Source organism: Trachypithecus francoisi, unplaced genomic scaffold (assembly GCF_009764315.1).
Source record: "Trachypithecus francoisi isolate TF-2019V2 unplaced genomic scaffold, Tfra_2.0 Lachesis_group12, whole genome shotgun sequence".
Taxonomy (NCBI): Eukaryota; Metazoa; Chordata; class Mammalia; order Primates; family Cercopithecidae; genus Trachypithecus; species Trachypithecus francoisi.
This window is the reverse complement of record NW_022681457.1, coordinates 67,304,676-67,317,878: the sequence shown is the minus strand read 5'-3', so window position 1 is coordinate 67,317,878 and position 13,203 is coordinate 67,304,676. Positions and strand designations below refer to the sequence as shown.

The following is a 13,203-nucleotide window of genomic DNA, read 5'->3' as shown; positions in this document are numbered from 1 at the left end:
CGTGCCACTGTACTCCAGCCTGAGTAACAGAGTGAGACCCTGTCTCCAAAAAAAAAATTACGCACCAAGAAGCACTGGCCAGAGGGGTATTAAAGCCTCAGGGCCCAGCTGGGCGCAGTGACTCTTGCCTATAATCCCAGCACTTTGGGAGGCCAAGGCGGGCGGATCACCTGAGGTCGTGAATTCGAGACCAGCCTGACCAACATGGAGAAATCCTGTCTCTACTAAAAATACCAAATTAGCCGGGCATGGCGGCACATGCCTCTAATCCCAGCTACTCGGGAGGCTGAGGCAGGAGAATCGCTTGAACCCAGGAGGCAGAGGTTGCGGTGAGCTGAGATCGCGCGCCATTGCACTTCAGCCTGGGCAACAAGAGTGAAACTCCGTCTCATAAAAAAAAAAAAAAAAAAAAGCCTCAGGGCCCAAAGGGCCTGGGAACTGTTGCAGCCCCCACCCCAACACAGGAGCTCAGAGACCACGTGTGGAGTGGGGAGGCCGGAACTAGTGAGAACGGTCCTGCTTGTCTGCCCCATCTGTTCGTCTGTCTGTTCACGGAAAGACCACACAGTGAGTGTTTAAGAGCCTAGACTCTGGAGCCAGTGTCTTGCATAGGAATCCTGAATTTGAGACTCACCAGCTCTGTGACTTGAACTTCTCTGTAACTCAGTTTCCTCGTATGAGACATGGGAATAACAACAGTACTTACCCTGAGGAGTGGTTCTAAGGATTCAATGAGGTATTACCTGAGAAGCACTCAGTGCCTCCTACATAGTAAGAGCTCAGTGAATGCTGGCTCGTATCATTAATTCAACAGAGACTTACTGAGCATCTCTGACATGCCAGGCACTGTCCAGCAGTTGGAGATAAGTGTGGTGTGTACCACCTGGGAACAAGAACGAGCTGAGAATCTCCAGCACCTGCCCTGTTTGGGTAGGAGCCCAGGATTCATCCTGCACCTGAGACCACCAAAAAGTCTAGAACCACAACCCTCATAGAGTTAACAGAGGAAACCACTGTGATGTCCCTTCCCTGCACCCCAGCCACTGGCAGTGTCTTTGAGCACAGCAAGGGTAAGATGCATTCACACGCTAAGCTCTGCTGTTGCTTCCACCAGAGCCCACGGCACCCACCTGAATACACAGCAATGAGGGCCAGAGTCAGCCACACGAAAGGCTTCACCTCCAAAGCAGCAGTTCGTTTATTTATTTATTTTGAGACTGAGTCTCGCTCTGTCGCCCAGGCTGGAGTGTAGCGGTGCAATCTTGGCTCACTGCAACCTCTGCCTCCTGGGTTAAATTGATTCTCCTGCCTCAGCCTCCCAAGTAGCGAGGATTCCAGGTACCCACCACATACCTGGCTAATTTTTTTCTATTTTTAGTAGAGATGGGGTTTCACCATGTTGACCAGACTGGTCTTGAACTCCTGATCTCAGGTGATCCTCCCTCCTCATCCCCCCAAAGTGCTGGGATTATAGGCATGAGTCACCATGCCTGGCTCCAAAGCAGCAGTTTAGAAAGGAGCTTTCAGGCCGGGCGCACTGGCTCACACCTGTAATCCTAGCACTTTGGGAGGCCAAGGCAAGCGGATCACGAGGCCAAGAGATCAAGACCATCCTGGCCAACATGGTGAAACCCCATCTCTACTAAAAACACAAAAATTAGCTGGGTGTGGTGGTGCACACCCATAGTCCCAGCTACTCGGGAGGCTAAGGCAGGAGAATCACTTGAACCTGGGAGGCAGAGGTCGCAGTGAGCTGAGATGGCGCCACTGCACTCCAGCCTGACAACAGAGTGAGACTCCGTCTCAAAAAAAAAAGAAACGAGCTTTCAAACAGGCCAAGACCTTTCATTGCCTAGTCTCCCTGCCCACGCTCCTCCCAACTCCCCAAAGATCCCTTTTTCCTGGGAGGTAAGGTTCCAGGTTCCAGCCAACCTAGAGGTCAATTTAAGGAGTGGACCTCTCAATCATTCAGTTCTCAAACCAGCACCCCAGCACCAATGTAAACCTAGAAATCAATGCTGAAAATTTGGGACTTCTTTTTTTTATTGAGCAAGGGTCTTGCCCTGTCACGCAGGCTGGAGTGCAGTGGCACAATCACGGCTCACTGCAGCCTTGACCTCCTGGCCTAAAGCAATCCTCCCACCTCAGCCGTCCATGTAGCTGGGACCACAGGCATATGCCACCACACCCAGCTAATTTTTTAATTTTTTGTAGAGATGGAGTCTTGCTTTGTTGTCCAGGCTGGTCTCAAACTCCTGGGCTTAAGCGATCCTCCCATCTGGGCCTCCCAAAATGCTAGGATTACAGGTATGATCTTCTACCACCAGCCTGAGAATCGATTTTGTGCAACAAGTCCCTCCTATGGTTTTCATTGCTCAAAACTCAGACCCTATTCCCCTTAAACACTCTCCAATGCAGCATATAAAACAGGTTTAAAAGTATACACTCTGTACTTGAGCTCAAATGCTGCCTCTGCCACTTCCCAACTTTGAGCAAGTGACCTCTCGTTGCCTTATCTCAGCTTCCTCAACTGTGAAATGGGAATAACTGTAGTCCCTGGCATCCCCAAACACAGGTAACACCCACCAACACAAAGCACAGTGCCAGGTACATACAGCAAGTTTGATGGACAGTAGCTCTTTGGTTAGCTAGAATTGCTTATGATAAACCTGCTTTTCATCATACATCTGCCCTTCTCTACCAAGATAAAACAGGGGTGGCATGTCTGATCTATCACTGAACTACCGCCTTTGATTTACACGTGAATCTCATACCCTCGGCCCGTGCTGTCCCACGTGGTAGCCACTAGCCACGTGTAGCCACCGAACGCTTGAAACATGGCTAGTACAAACTGAGATGTGCTGAAAGTGTAAAATACATATTGTATGTCAAAGGCTTAATGTGAAAAAAGGATGTAAAATAGGTCACTAATAATTTCTATATTGATTACATGTTGAAATTATATTTTAGATGAAATAAAATATATTATTAAAATTACTTTCCTGCTTCCTTTTACTTTTTAAAATATGGCTTCTAGAAAATTTTTAATTACATATATGAGCCTCATCAGTGGCCAACATTATATTTCTTTCTTTCTTCCTTTTTTTTTTTTGGAGAAGGAGTCTTGCTCTATTGCCCAGGCTGGAGTGCAGTGGCACAATCTCAGTTCACTGCAACTGTCACCTCCAGGTTCAAGTGATTCTCTGACTCAGTCTCCCGAGTAGCTGGGATTACAGGCACGTGCCACCAAGCCTGGCTAATTTTTGTATTTAAGTAGAGATGGGGTTTCACCATGTTGGCCAGGCTGGTCTCGAACTGAACTCAAGTAACCTGCCTGCCTCAGCCTCCCAAAGTGCTGGGATTACCGCGCTCGGCCCCACATTATATTTCTACTGGACAGCGCTGCTGTGGGCCTTTGAGAACCAGTGTCTTACTCAACTTTATATTGTCAGTGTCAAGCATGGAGCCTGGCACACAAGGTAAGTGAGGAAATGTTTCACAGATGGACAGATGAAAGATGCTCGCCATACTTTCAGTCTTTTCCTTTTTTTTAAAGAGACAGGCAGTGTGATCATAGCTCACTGTAGTCTTGATCTCTGGGACTCAAGGTGTGGGAATGCCCGGGCTCAAGTGACCCTCTCACCTCAGCCTCCTGAGTAGCTGGAAGTATAGGTGCACATCACCAGGCCTGGCTAATTTAAAAATTTTTTGCAGAGATGAGGTCAGATGTAGTAGCTCACATCTGTAATCCCAGCACTTTGGGAGGCCAAGGTGGGAGGATCACCTGAGGTCAGGAGTTCGAGACCAGCCTGGCCAACACGGTGAAAACCCGTCTTTACTAAAAATACAAAACTTACCCGAGTGTGGTGGCAGGCACCTGGAATCCCAGCTACTGGGGAGGCTAAGGCAGGATAATCGTCTGAACCCATGAGGCAGAGGCTGCAGTGAACTATGATCACACCACTATACTCCAGCCTGGGCAATAAAGTGAGAATCTGTCTCAAAAACAAAAACTTTTTGTTTTGCAGAGATGGGGTCTCACTATGTTGCCCAGACTGGTCGTGAACTTCTGGCCTGAAGTAATCCTCCCACCTCAGCCTCCCAAAGTGCTGGGATTACAAGCATAAGCCACCATGCCCACCCAATATTTTTAGTCTTAAAAGCACCCACTACTGTCCTCACATCTAATCAGGGCTATCCTTCATTCAAAATATTTAGTAACCCATAAGGCCCAGGCTACAGCAAATCAAAGTACACACAGGTCATGGTGCTGGAGCAGGGACCTGGGCCCCTTACAGGTCCAGGAATCATTGTCTTAGTGGCTGGGCTATAGTGTGATACTTTAACAGCCCACACGGCTAGTGTGCTTCAAACACCATTTCCAGCTGGGTGCAGTGGCTCACATCTATAATCTCAACACTTTGGGAGGCCGAGGCCGGCAGATCACTTGAGATGAGGAGTTGGAGGCCAGCCTGGCCAACATGGTGAAACCCCGTCTCTACTAAAAATACAAAAATTACCTGGGAGTGGCAGTGGATGCCTGTAACCCCAGGTACTCAGGAGGCTGAGGAAGGAGAATCGCTTGAACCCAGGAAGCAGAGGTTGCAGTGAGCCCAGATCACACCGTGACACTTCAGTGTGGGCAACAGAGCAAGCCTCCGACTCAAAAAAAAAACAAAAAAAAAACCACATTTTCCAGCCAAGTCCCAAGTCCCCTTGCAAAGCTCACCCAAAGGAGACACCCTGCTCCCTCTCCTTAGACACTACACTTTGTTTCGTGCTAACCTGTGCCTGGTATGGCAATCAGTCAGTCTTGTTTTACTTGACAGGCTCTGCTGGAGGGTCTTTAGTTTTGAAACCACCACCAAACCATCCCTGTCTCATTGACAGCAAAAATGATGCCACAACATCCCAGGCCACCCCTGCTGCCACATGAATTAGGTACTAAACACAGTCTAAACTGCTTTGCATGTCAAACAACAAGGAAAGGAAATGCTGTGTCCGCTTCCTTAATTTGCCTCTGCCTAGTAAGGAGGGCCTGGCAAGAGAGTTTAGAATGCAGGTGAAGAGCATGGAGGGTGGAATCAGTTTCCTCACCTGTAAAATGAGTTCGATCAAGTTAATTACTTCATTGGACTACTGTCAGGATTAACTGAGGAATGTGTGAAATGCTTAGAAGAGCATCTAGCACAGAGTAAGCACCAGGTAAGCTGCTATCATTATTATTATTTTGTAAAAAAGTAGGCCAGGTATGGTGGCTCGTGCCTGTAATCTCAGCACTTTGGAAGGCCGAGGGTGAGGATCACTTGAGCCCAGAAGTTCAAGATCAGCCTGGGCAAAACGGGTCTCTACAAAAAACAGAAAAAATGTGGCCGAGTGCGGTGGCTCACACCTGTAATCCCAGCACTTTGGGAGGCCGAAGTGGGCAGATCACCTGAGGTCAGGAGTTTGAAACCAGCCTGGCCAACATGATGAAACCCTGTCTCCTCTACTAAAAGTAACAAAAAAAATTAGCCAGGTGTGGTGGCACATTCCTGTAATCCCAGCTCCTTGGGAGGCTGAGGCAGGAGGATCACTTGAGCCCAGGAAGCGGAGGTTGCAATGAGCTGAGATCATGCCACTGCACTCCAGCCTGGGTGGCAGAGCAGACCCTGTCACAAAAAAAAAAAAGAAAAGAAAAAAAGAAAAGGAAAAGAAAAAGAACTTAAAGTAGTATAAACTTGAAAACTAGGAATTCACCCTTCTCCAGTCACACTGATACTCTTTATAGCAAACTCACTCCCACCTCCGGGCCTTAACACTTGCTGTTCCCTCTGCCTGGAACGTTCTTTCCCCAACTTTTGACATAGCCAGTGCCACTGCTCATTAAGGTCTCAGTTCACATGACTCTTCAAAGAGGCCTGGGAGGCCTTCCCTGACCATCCAAACTAAAGTAACCACCGCCACCTTGCCCCATCAGCCATTTTCTCTCCACTTACCCTGTTAAATTTTCTCCATCACAGTTAAAACTATCTGAAGAGGCAGGATCCAGATTTTTCTTTATTAAAAAAAAAAAAAAAAAAAAAGGCTGGGCACAGTGGCTCATGCCTGTAATCCCAGCACTGTACAAGACCGAGGTGGGTGGATTACCCAAGATCAGAAGTTTGAGACCAGCCTGGCTAACATGGCAAAACTCCTCCTCTACTAAAAATGCAAAAATCAGCGGGGCATAGCGGTGCGTGCCTGTAGTCCCAGTTACTCAGGAGTCTGAGGCAGGAGATTGGCTTGAACTTGGGAGGCAGAGGTTGCAGTGAGCCGAGATTGTGCCAGCCTGGGTGACAGCGAGACTCCATCTCAAAAAAACAAAGTGAAGTGATCCTGCTTATTGCGTGTCTTCCCAGGCTAGAATGGCTAGAATGTAAACCGTAGGACAGCAAGGATCTTGTCTGTCTTGTTGACTGCTGAATCCTCAGTGCCTAGAATAGGACCTGGTACACAGCATGGTCTCAACACATCTGTCAACTCAATAAAATAAGAATAGTAGCTAACTGCACAGGGCTAATGACATCCCAACGTGCTGAAAGTCTTGCAGACATTTCATTCAGTCTCCAACGACCCCCAAGATAAAGACTACTATCACACCCATTTTGCCAATGAACAAAAAAGCTCAGTGCACATCTTCCAAGTTAGTGGCTATATTGTGATCTGAACTTGGTCTGCCCGCCACCTAAGCCACCTTCCAACCATGGCACACTTCTCGCAAATATGAGGAGTGATATTTCCCACTGACGCTCCACCACCTGTCCCTCACCCCCACCACCCACTGTGGTCCTATCTTCCTGGGCAAATCTCCTCCCTTCTTTCAGGGGCAGCTGGGTCCCTTGCCCTAGGTCCCAATATCTTCAAGCGGGATCCCTGTGATATAACTTTTTCTTATTTCTACTCGGTGTTTCAAATGATTGAGTTGACTCTTCCTGTGAATTACTTTGGGTTTGAAAGATCACATGTAGGTTGAGGTGGGAGGATCGTTTTGAAGCCAGGAGGTCGAGACCAGCCTAGGCAACATAGTGTGAGACCCTATCTCTACAAAAATTAAAAAATTAGCTGGGTGTGGTGGTACGCACATATAGTCCCAGCTACTAGGGAGGTTGAGGTGGGAGAATCACTTGAGCCCAGGGTTTCAAGGTTACAGTGAGCTATGATGACGCCACTGCACTCCAGCGTGGGCAACAGAGTGACCCTGTCTGTAAAAAAAAATCACAGCTGTCCCTGCCCTGAAGGCTTGATGCAGATGATCTTATGGAACCTCTCAACAATCACCTTATAAGGAAGACACTTGTATCATCCCCATTTTCAGATGAGGACACTAAGGCCCAGAAGGACACATGAGTTGCCCAAGGTATCACAACAAGTATAGGGTAAAGTCACAGTGTGAACCCGGACCATGTGGCCCCAGAGTTTATGCTTCAGCCACTAGGCCATGCTGCCTATGTGAAAGGATACTTTTTTTTTAAATTTCCAGAGTGTCACTCTTGTCACTCAGGCTGGAGTGCAGTGGCACAATCTCGGCTCACTGCACCCTCTGCCTACCCACCTCCCTGGTTCGAGCAATTCTCCTGCCTCAGCCTCTCAAGTAGCTGGGATTATAGGTGCTCATCATCACGCCTGGCTAATTTTGTATGTTTTTTTTTGTTGTTTGTTTTTTGTTTGTCTTTTTTTTTTTGAGATTGAGTCTTGCTCTGTCGCCCAGGCTGGAATGCAGTGGCTCAATCTCAGCTCACTGCAAGCTCCACCTCCTGGGTTCACGCCATTCTCCTGCCTCAGCCTCCTGAGCAGCTGGGACTATAGGCGCCGGCTACCATGCCCAGCTAATTTTTTGTATTTTTCAGTAGAGACGGGGTTTCACCATGTTAGCCAGGATGGTCTCAATCTCCTGACCTCAGATGATCCGCCTGTTTTGGCCTCCCAAAGTGCTGGAATTACAGGCGTGAGCCACCGCCAAGGATACTTATTATATGTGTGTTTGCTGAGGTAAAGAAATCTCAGAGGAACAACCTAAGATCCAGCAGTGGGGGAATGCTGGAACAAAGCATGGTCTCTCTACACTGAAGAATGTGGGTACAGCTGTTGAAAAGGATAAGCCAGATATATATGTAATGACTTGGAAGGACATGCCCAGCCATTAATTGAAAAAATTGGGTTACAAATAGGTGTAGCTTGATCCCTACCCCATCCTTTTTTGGGGAATGGTATGGGAGGAGGAAGAAAACAGTCGATACACACACACACACATGCACATACACACATACATACACACATAATCAATATAAGCACAGGAAAAGATAACTGAGGCAATGGCCCAAATCACAGGGGCAGAGAACACATCCATTTTGTTCATTATGCTATCTCCAAAACCTAGCAATAGATACTTAATAGATACTCACTGTCTGAATAAATGGTTATCTCTGGGGACATGGGATTTTGGAGTGGAGGGTGGCAGTAGGTATTTTCCCTACATCTCTGTACTGTTTGACACATTACAACAAGCATGAATTTCTTGCATAACTTTTTTTAAGCTAAATTCAACCCAATCACATATATAGACACACACGCACAAAAGGTCATGACCAGAATAGTCCCCCCAAAAAAAGGAAGCAATAGGCTGGGCACGGTGGCTCAAGCCTGTAATTTCAGCACTTTGGGAGGTCAAGGTGGGTGGATCACCTGCGGTCAAGAGTTTGAAGCCAACATGGAGAAACCCCATATCTACTAAAAATACAAAAATTAGCCAGGCGTGGTGGCACGTGCCTGTAATCCCAGATACTCAGGAGGCTGAGGCAGGAGAATTATCGCAACTCGGGAAGTGGAGGTTGCAGTGAGCCAACATCGTGCCACTGCACTCCACCCTGGGCCACAGAGCAAGACTCTGTCTTAAAAAAAAAAAAAAAAAGGAAGCGGTGGCTCAAGCCTGTAATCCCAGCACTTTGGGAGGCCGAGGCGGGTGGATCACGAGGTCAGGAGATCGAGACCATCCTGGCTAACACTGTGAAACCCCGTCTCTACTAAAAAATACAAAAAACTAGCCGGGCGAGGTGGCGGGCGCCTGTAGTCCCAGCTACCCAGGAGGCTGAGGCAGGAGAATGGCGTAAACCCGGGAGACGGAGCTTGCAGTGAGCTGAGATCCGGCCACCGCACTCCAGCCTGGGTGACAGAGCGAGACTCCGTCTCAAAAAAAAAAAGGAAGCAATATCAGTCTTGAAGAATACACAAATGCATAAACTTGTCCAACAGACTCTCATTCTTTTTTTTTTTTTTTTTAATTTCTGAGAGAGGGTCTTACTCCGTCACACAGGCTGGAGTGCAATGCTGCAATCACAGCCCACCACAGCCTCAATATCCCGGGTAGCTGGGACTAGAGATGTGTGCCACCACATCTGACTAGTTTTTTTAGAGATGGAGTATAGACATGTTGCCCAGGCTGCTCTCAAACTCCTGGGCTCAAGTGATCCACCTGCCTCAGCCTCCAAAGTGCTAGGATTACAGGCATGAGCCACTGCACCCCACCAAATAGCCTCTCATTCTTGTCCTTACAGCTAAAGACAAATTCTTTTTTTTTTAATTAATTTATTTATTTTTTTTTGAGACAGAGTCTCGCTCAGTCGCCCAGGCTGGAGTGCAGTGGCACGATCTCGGCTCACTGCAAGCTCTGCCTCCCGGGTTCATCACGCCATTCTCCTGCCTCAGCCTCCTGAGTAGCTGGGACTACAGGCGCCCGCCACTATGCCTGGCTAATTTTTGGTATTTTTAGTAGAGACGGGGTTTCACCATGTTGGCCAGGATGGTCTCAATCTCCTGACCTCGTGATCCGCCCGTGTTGGCCTCCCAAAGTGCTGGGATTACAGGCGTGAGCCACCACGCCCGGCCCAAATTCTTTATTTTAAAGGAAATGATTGTTGAATTCTTTTGTTAAAATGTAAATACATTTAATTTAGGTTTTCAAGTTACTAAATCTATGTTTGAAATATATCAGTAAAATATTTTACAGCAAAAAAGAGAGGCACCAATCACTGCACATTCTAAATTCCACTTTTGATTTACCACCTAACTGCAATGTCTGAAAGACAGACTCACATTTAACTCTTAGATATTCATTCTACACAGACTGCCGAAAAACCACATGCTGCTGTCACTAGTCATGGAGAATAACCAAGATTTTTTTTTTAAGCCACTGTTTTATTTCTTCAGGTTAAAGGAACAAAATGCTTAGGTAAATTTGGTGGCCATCACAAATGTGATTAAGACCACCGGTTTCTATCATCAAATGAAATCACAATGACAGGTTTCTGACAATAAACTCAACCTAAAGGGAGTGCTAATAAACGCCCTTCCCAGGCTCTTCTTGGGTGTGTGGTATGCGTGCTGCCTCCTGAAATGCCCAGGATGGCCACCTTCCCACACGGGATATTCTAAGCCACTGACACCATCTAACTTTTCTGAAAGAAATTTACAACTCAGCCAGTCTTTACCAGGCTAAAATCACAGAACTGGGTCCCCTGAAAGCCAGGCTTTCATACCACATCCACAGTCACTGCTGTCCAGCCAAGTCTATAATGTTTTCTTGCCCTTACTAATACATATGTTACATAGGTTTACGTATGTTAATCCCTAATGACTTAACCTTGCCATGGCCAGGCGTGGTGGCTCATGTCCTACAATCCCAGCACTGTGGGAGGCCAAAATGGGTAGATCACCTGAGGTCAGGAGTTCCAGACCAGAATGGCCAACACGGTGAAAACCCCATCTCTACTGAAAACACAAAAACTAGCCGCACGTGGTGGCGGGCACCTGTAATCCCAGCTACTTAGGAGGCTGAGGTAGGAGAATCGCTTGAAGCCAGGAGGCAGAGGCTGCAGTGAGCCGAGATTGTGCCGCTGCACTCCAGCCTGGGCTACAGAGCTACAGACTCCATCTCAAAACAAACAAACAAAGAAACAAAAAACTCAACCTTGTGAGAAAAGGCCACCACCTCCAGGAACTGAGGGGAACTTTCAGTGCCCATCAGAGGGGAGACCAATATGGGCCAATGAAATGGTGTTCCTATGAAATAGCAGCTTCGTCCTTCTTGCCCGTCGACTGGACATGGCAAGGCAGGGGAAGAGCAACTCCCAGGTTTCTGGCTTAGGCAACCAGGTCTATGCTGGTGCATTTGCCAAGATGGTGACTACTGGTTTCAGAAGGAGGAGTTCAGGTTGGACATGTTGAGTTTATGGTGCCCAAGAAAGCCACTAGGGGCATCGAAGAAGCACAGGCTCCACATCTGGAGCTGGAGTGCAGGGGACACAGAGGCAAGAGCTGGCAGCATTAAGACAATAATTAAAGCACTGGAGTAAACATACTGGCTCTCTGCACAGGGGTGTGTGAGCAGGGGACCGCTGACGGCAGGTCAGTCCCATTTCTTCTTAGGCCTTTCTACTATACTGTGTTCCATAATTTAATCTTTGGTGAGTAAAATTTTGGGGGAAGGGGGAGAACAAAGAAACACTAACCTTGTGACCACTCTGCCATGTAGGTACAAACAAGCAAAAAGGGCCTATTTAAAAAAAAAAACCCAGCAAGATGCATTTAATCATTTAATAAGCACTTACTGTGTGCCGGGCCTTGTGCAAAGCACTAAATATGAATTATCTCCTGGGACCATCCAAACAATCCTGGCACAAAAGTCCTATGACTACCATTCCACAGATGGGACACTGAGGCTGGGAGCAAACGTGTGGGGGAGCTCAGGGCTGTCATGTCACAGCCCACAGTCAGGCAGTCTCTGGGCCAGATGGAGAATATTGAAGAACAATTATAATACATAAGAGCTGCTACTTAGTGAGAGATGGCGCTGGACTAGAAACACAATCTCAGCAAATCCTTACAGCCCTTTGAGAATGATCTTGTTATTATCCCATTTTGTAAATGAGGAACCTGAGGTAGTAGGAGGACAAGTCAACTGGACCAGTTCTGAATCTGGCCCTCGGGGGAGACCAATACTACGGCCAGAGCCCCACCCTCAGAGGGTCTCTGGGGCACTAGGAACACGCTTAATAAACGGTACCATTTACTGAGCGTTATGTGCCAGCTGCTGTGCTAAGCACTTTACGCATGGTATTCTCACTGCATCCTGAAAACAACTCGACGAAGTGGTTGCTACTTAAATCCCCATTTTATAGATAGGGAAGCCAAGACACAGAGAGGTGAGGCCAGTTGCCCAAAGTCACACAGCTGGTAAATGTTCAAATTTGAACCTGGGGTCTCTCTGCCTTCCAAACCAACGCTCTTAACAAAATTATCTCGGTTAACAGCAGCTAGCCTGCGTTGGGTGCTAACCATGGACTCACCTCTTTACGTGCACACGCTCAACTAATCCTCACTCTATGCAATCGATAACATCTTCAACTCATTTTTCGGAGAGCTAACAATAACCCCAACACGTAGTAAGTGCCTCCTATGTGCCAAATGTTTTATTCTATTATCTCAACAGAATCTCCACCAAGACACTCTCCTACTCCGTTTTACTGCAGGGGAAATTGAGGTTCGGCGCGGTTTCCTCAGATCGCAGCTCCCAAGTGGCACAGCCGGGACGCGAATCCACCGCTCCCCGCCTTCAGGCTCTTCCCCACAGCGCCGGGGTGCACGCCTGGAAAGTTGAGCCATGCGGGCACAAGTCTGGCTGGGTCCGGAGGGCGCGAGTCCCGGCGCCGCCGCCCCCCACGGCCAGTACCCACACCCGGCCGTCCGCCCGCGCTGACCCTCGGGGTCCGGGCAGCCACCGGTTCCCCGCCACCCTTGCGCGAGGCCGATCCCGCACCCGGAGCCACATACCTGGGCGTCTGGGCTGCCCGCCCCGCGGGCCCCACGACCGCGGCGTCCGGCTCCGCGCCGCTCGCTGGAGACGCCGCCAGCTCCGGTGGCCCGAGTGACTTCCAGGCTGCCCACTTCCAAGCCGCTTCGCGCGAGTCCTCCTGGGAACTGTAGTTTCGCCCTAGCAGGCAGCGAACTGAAAAGAGCCTGGCGCGCGGGGGCTGCCGGGAGCCGTAGGCGCACTGCCGCGCTACCTCCTAGGAACCGTAGTCCACTGGTCGCCTTCATGCAGCTCCAGTCTCTAGAGCACTTCCGCAGCCCTGAGGGGCGTGAGGGAGGGAGGCGTGTCTCCTGCAGACTCCAGCTCGAGAGCTGCGC

At 48.5% G+C, this 13,203-nt stretch overlaps 1 protein-coding gene across 3 annotated transcripts in view; it reads right to left on the bottom strand.

Moving 5' to 3' along the window:
• SIPA1L3 (signal induced proliferation associated 1 like 3) overlaps nucleotides 1-13,167 on the bottom strand; it is a 313,577-nt gene extending 300,410 nt beyond the window's left edge. For 2 of the 3 annotated variants that reach the window (XM_033226046.1, XM_033226044.1), the window contains exon 1: nucleotides 12,847-13,165. The gene's annotated coding sequence lies outside the window, so the exon portion shown is untranslated. Of the gene's footprint in view, nucleotides 1-12,846 lie in introns of all 3 variants that reach the window. The other variant, XM_033226049.1, reaches the window with a different exon arrangement.
• Between the last annotated feature and the right edge of the window lie 36 nt (nucleotides 13,168-13,203).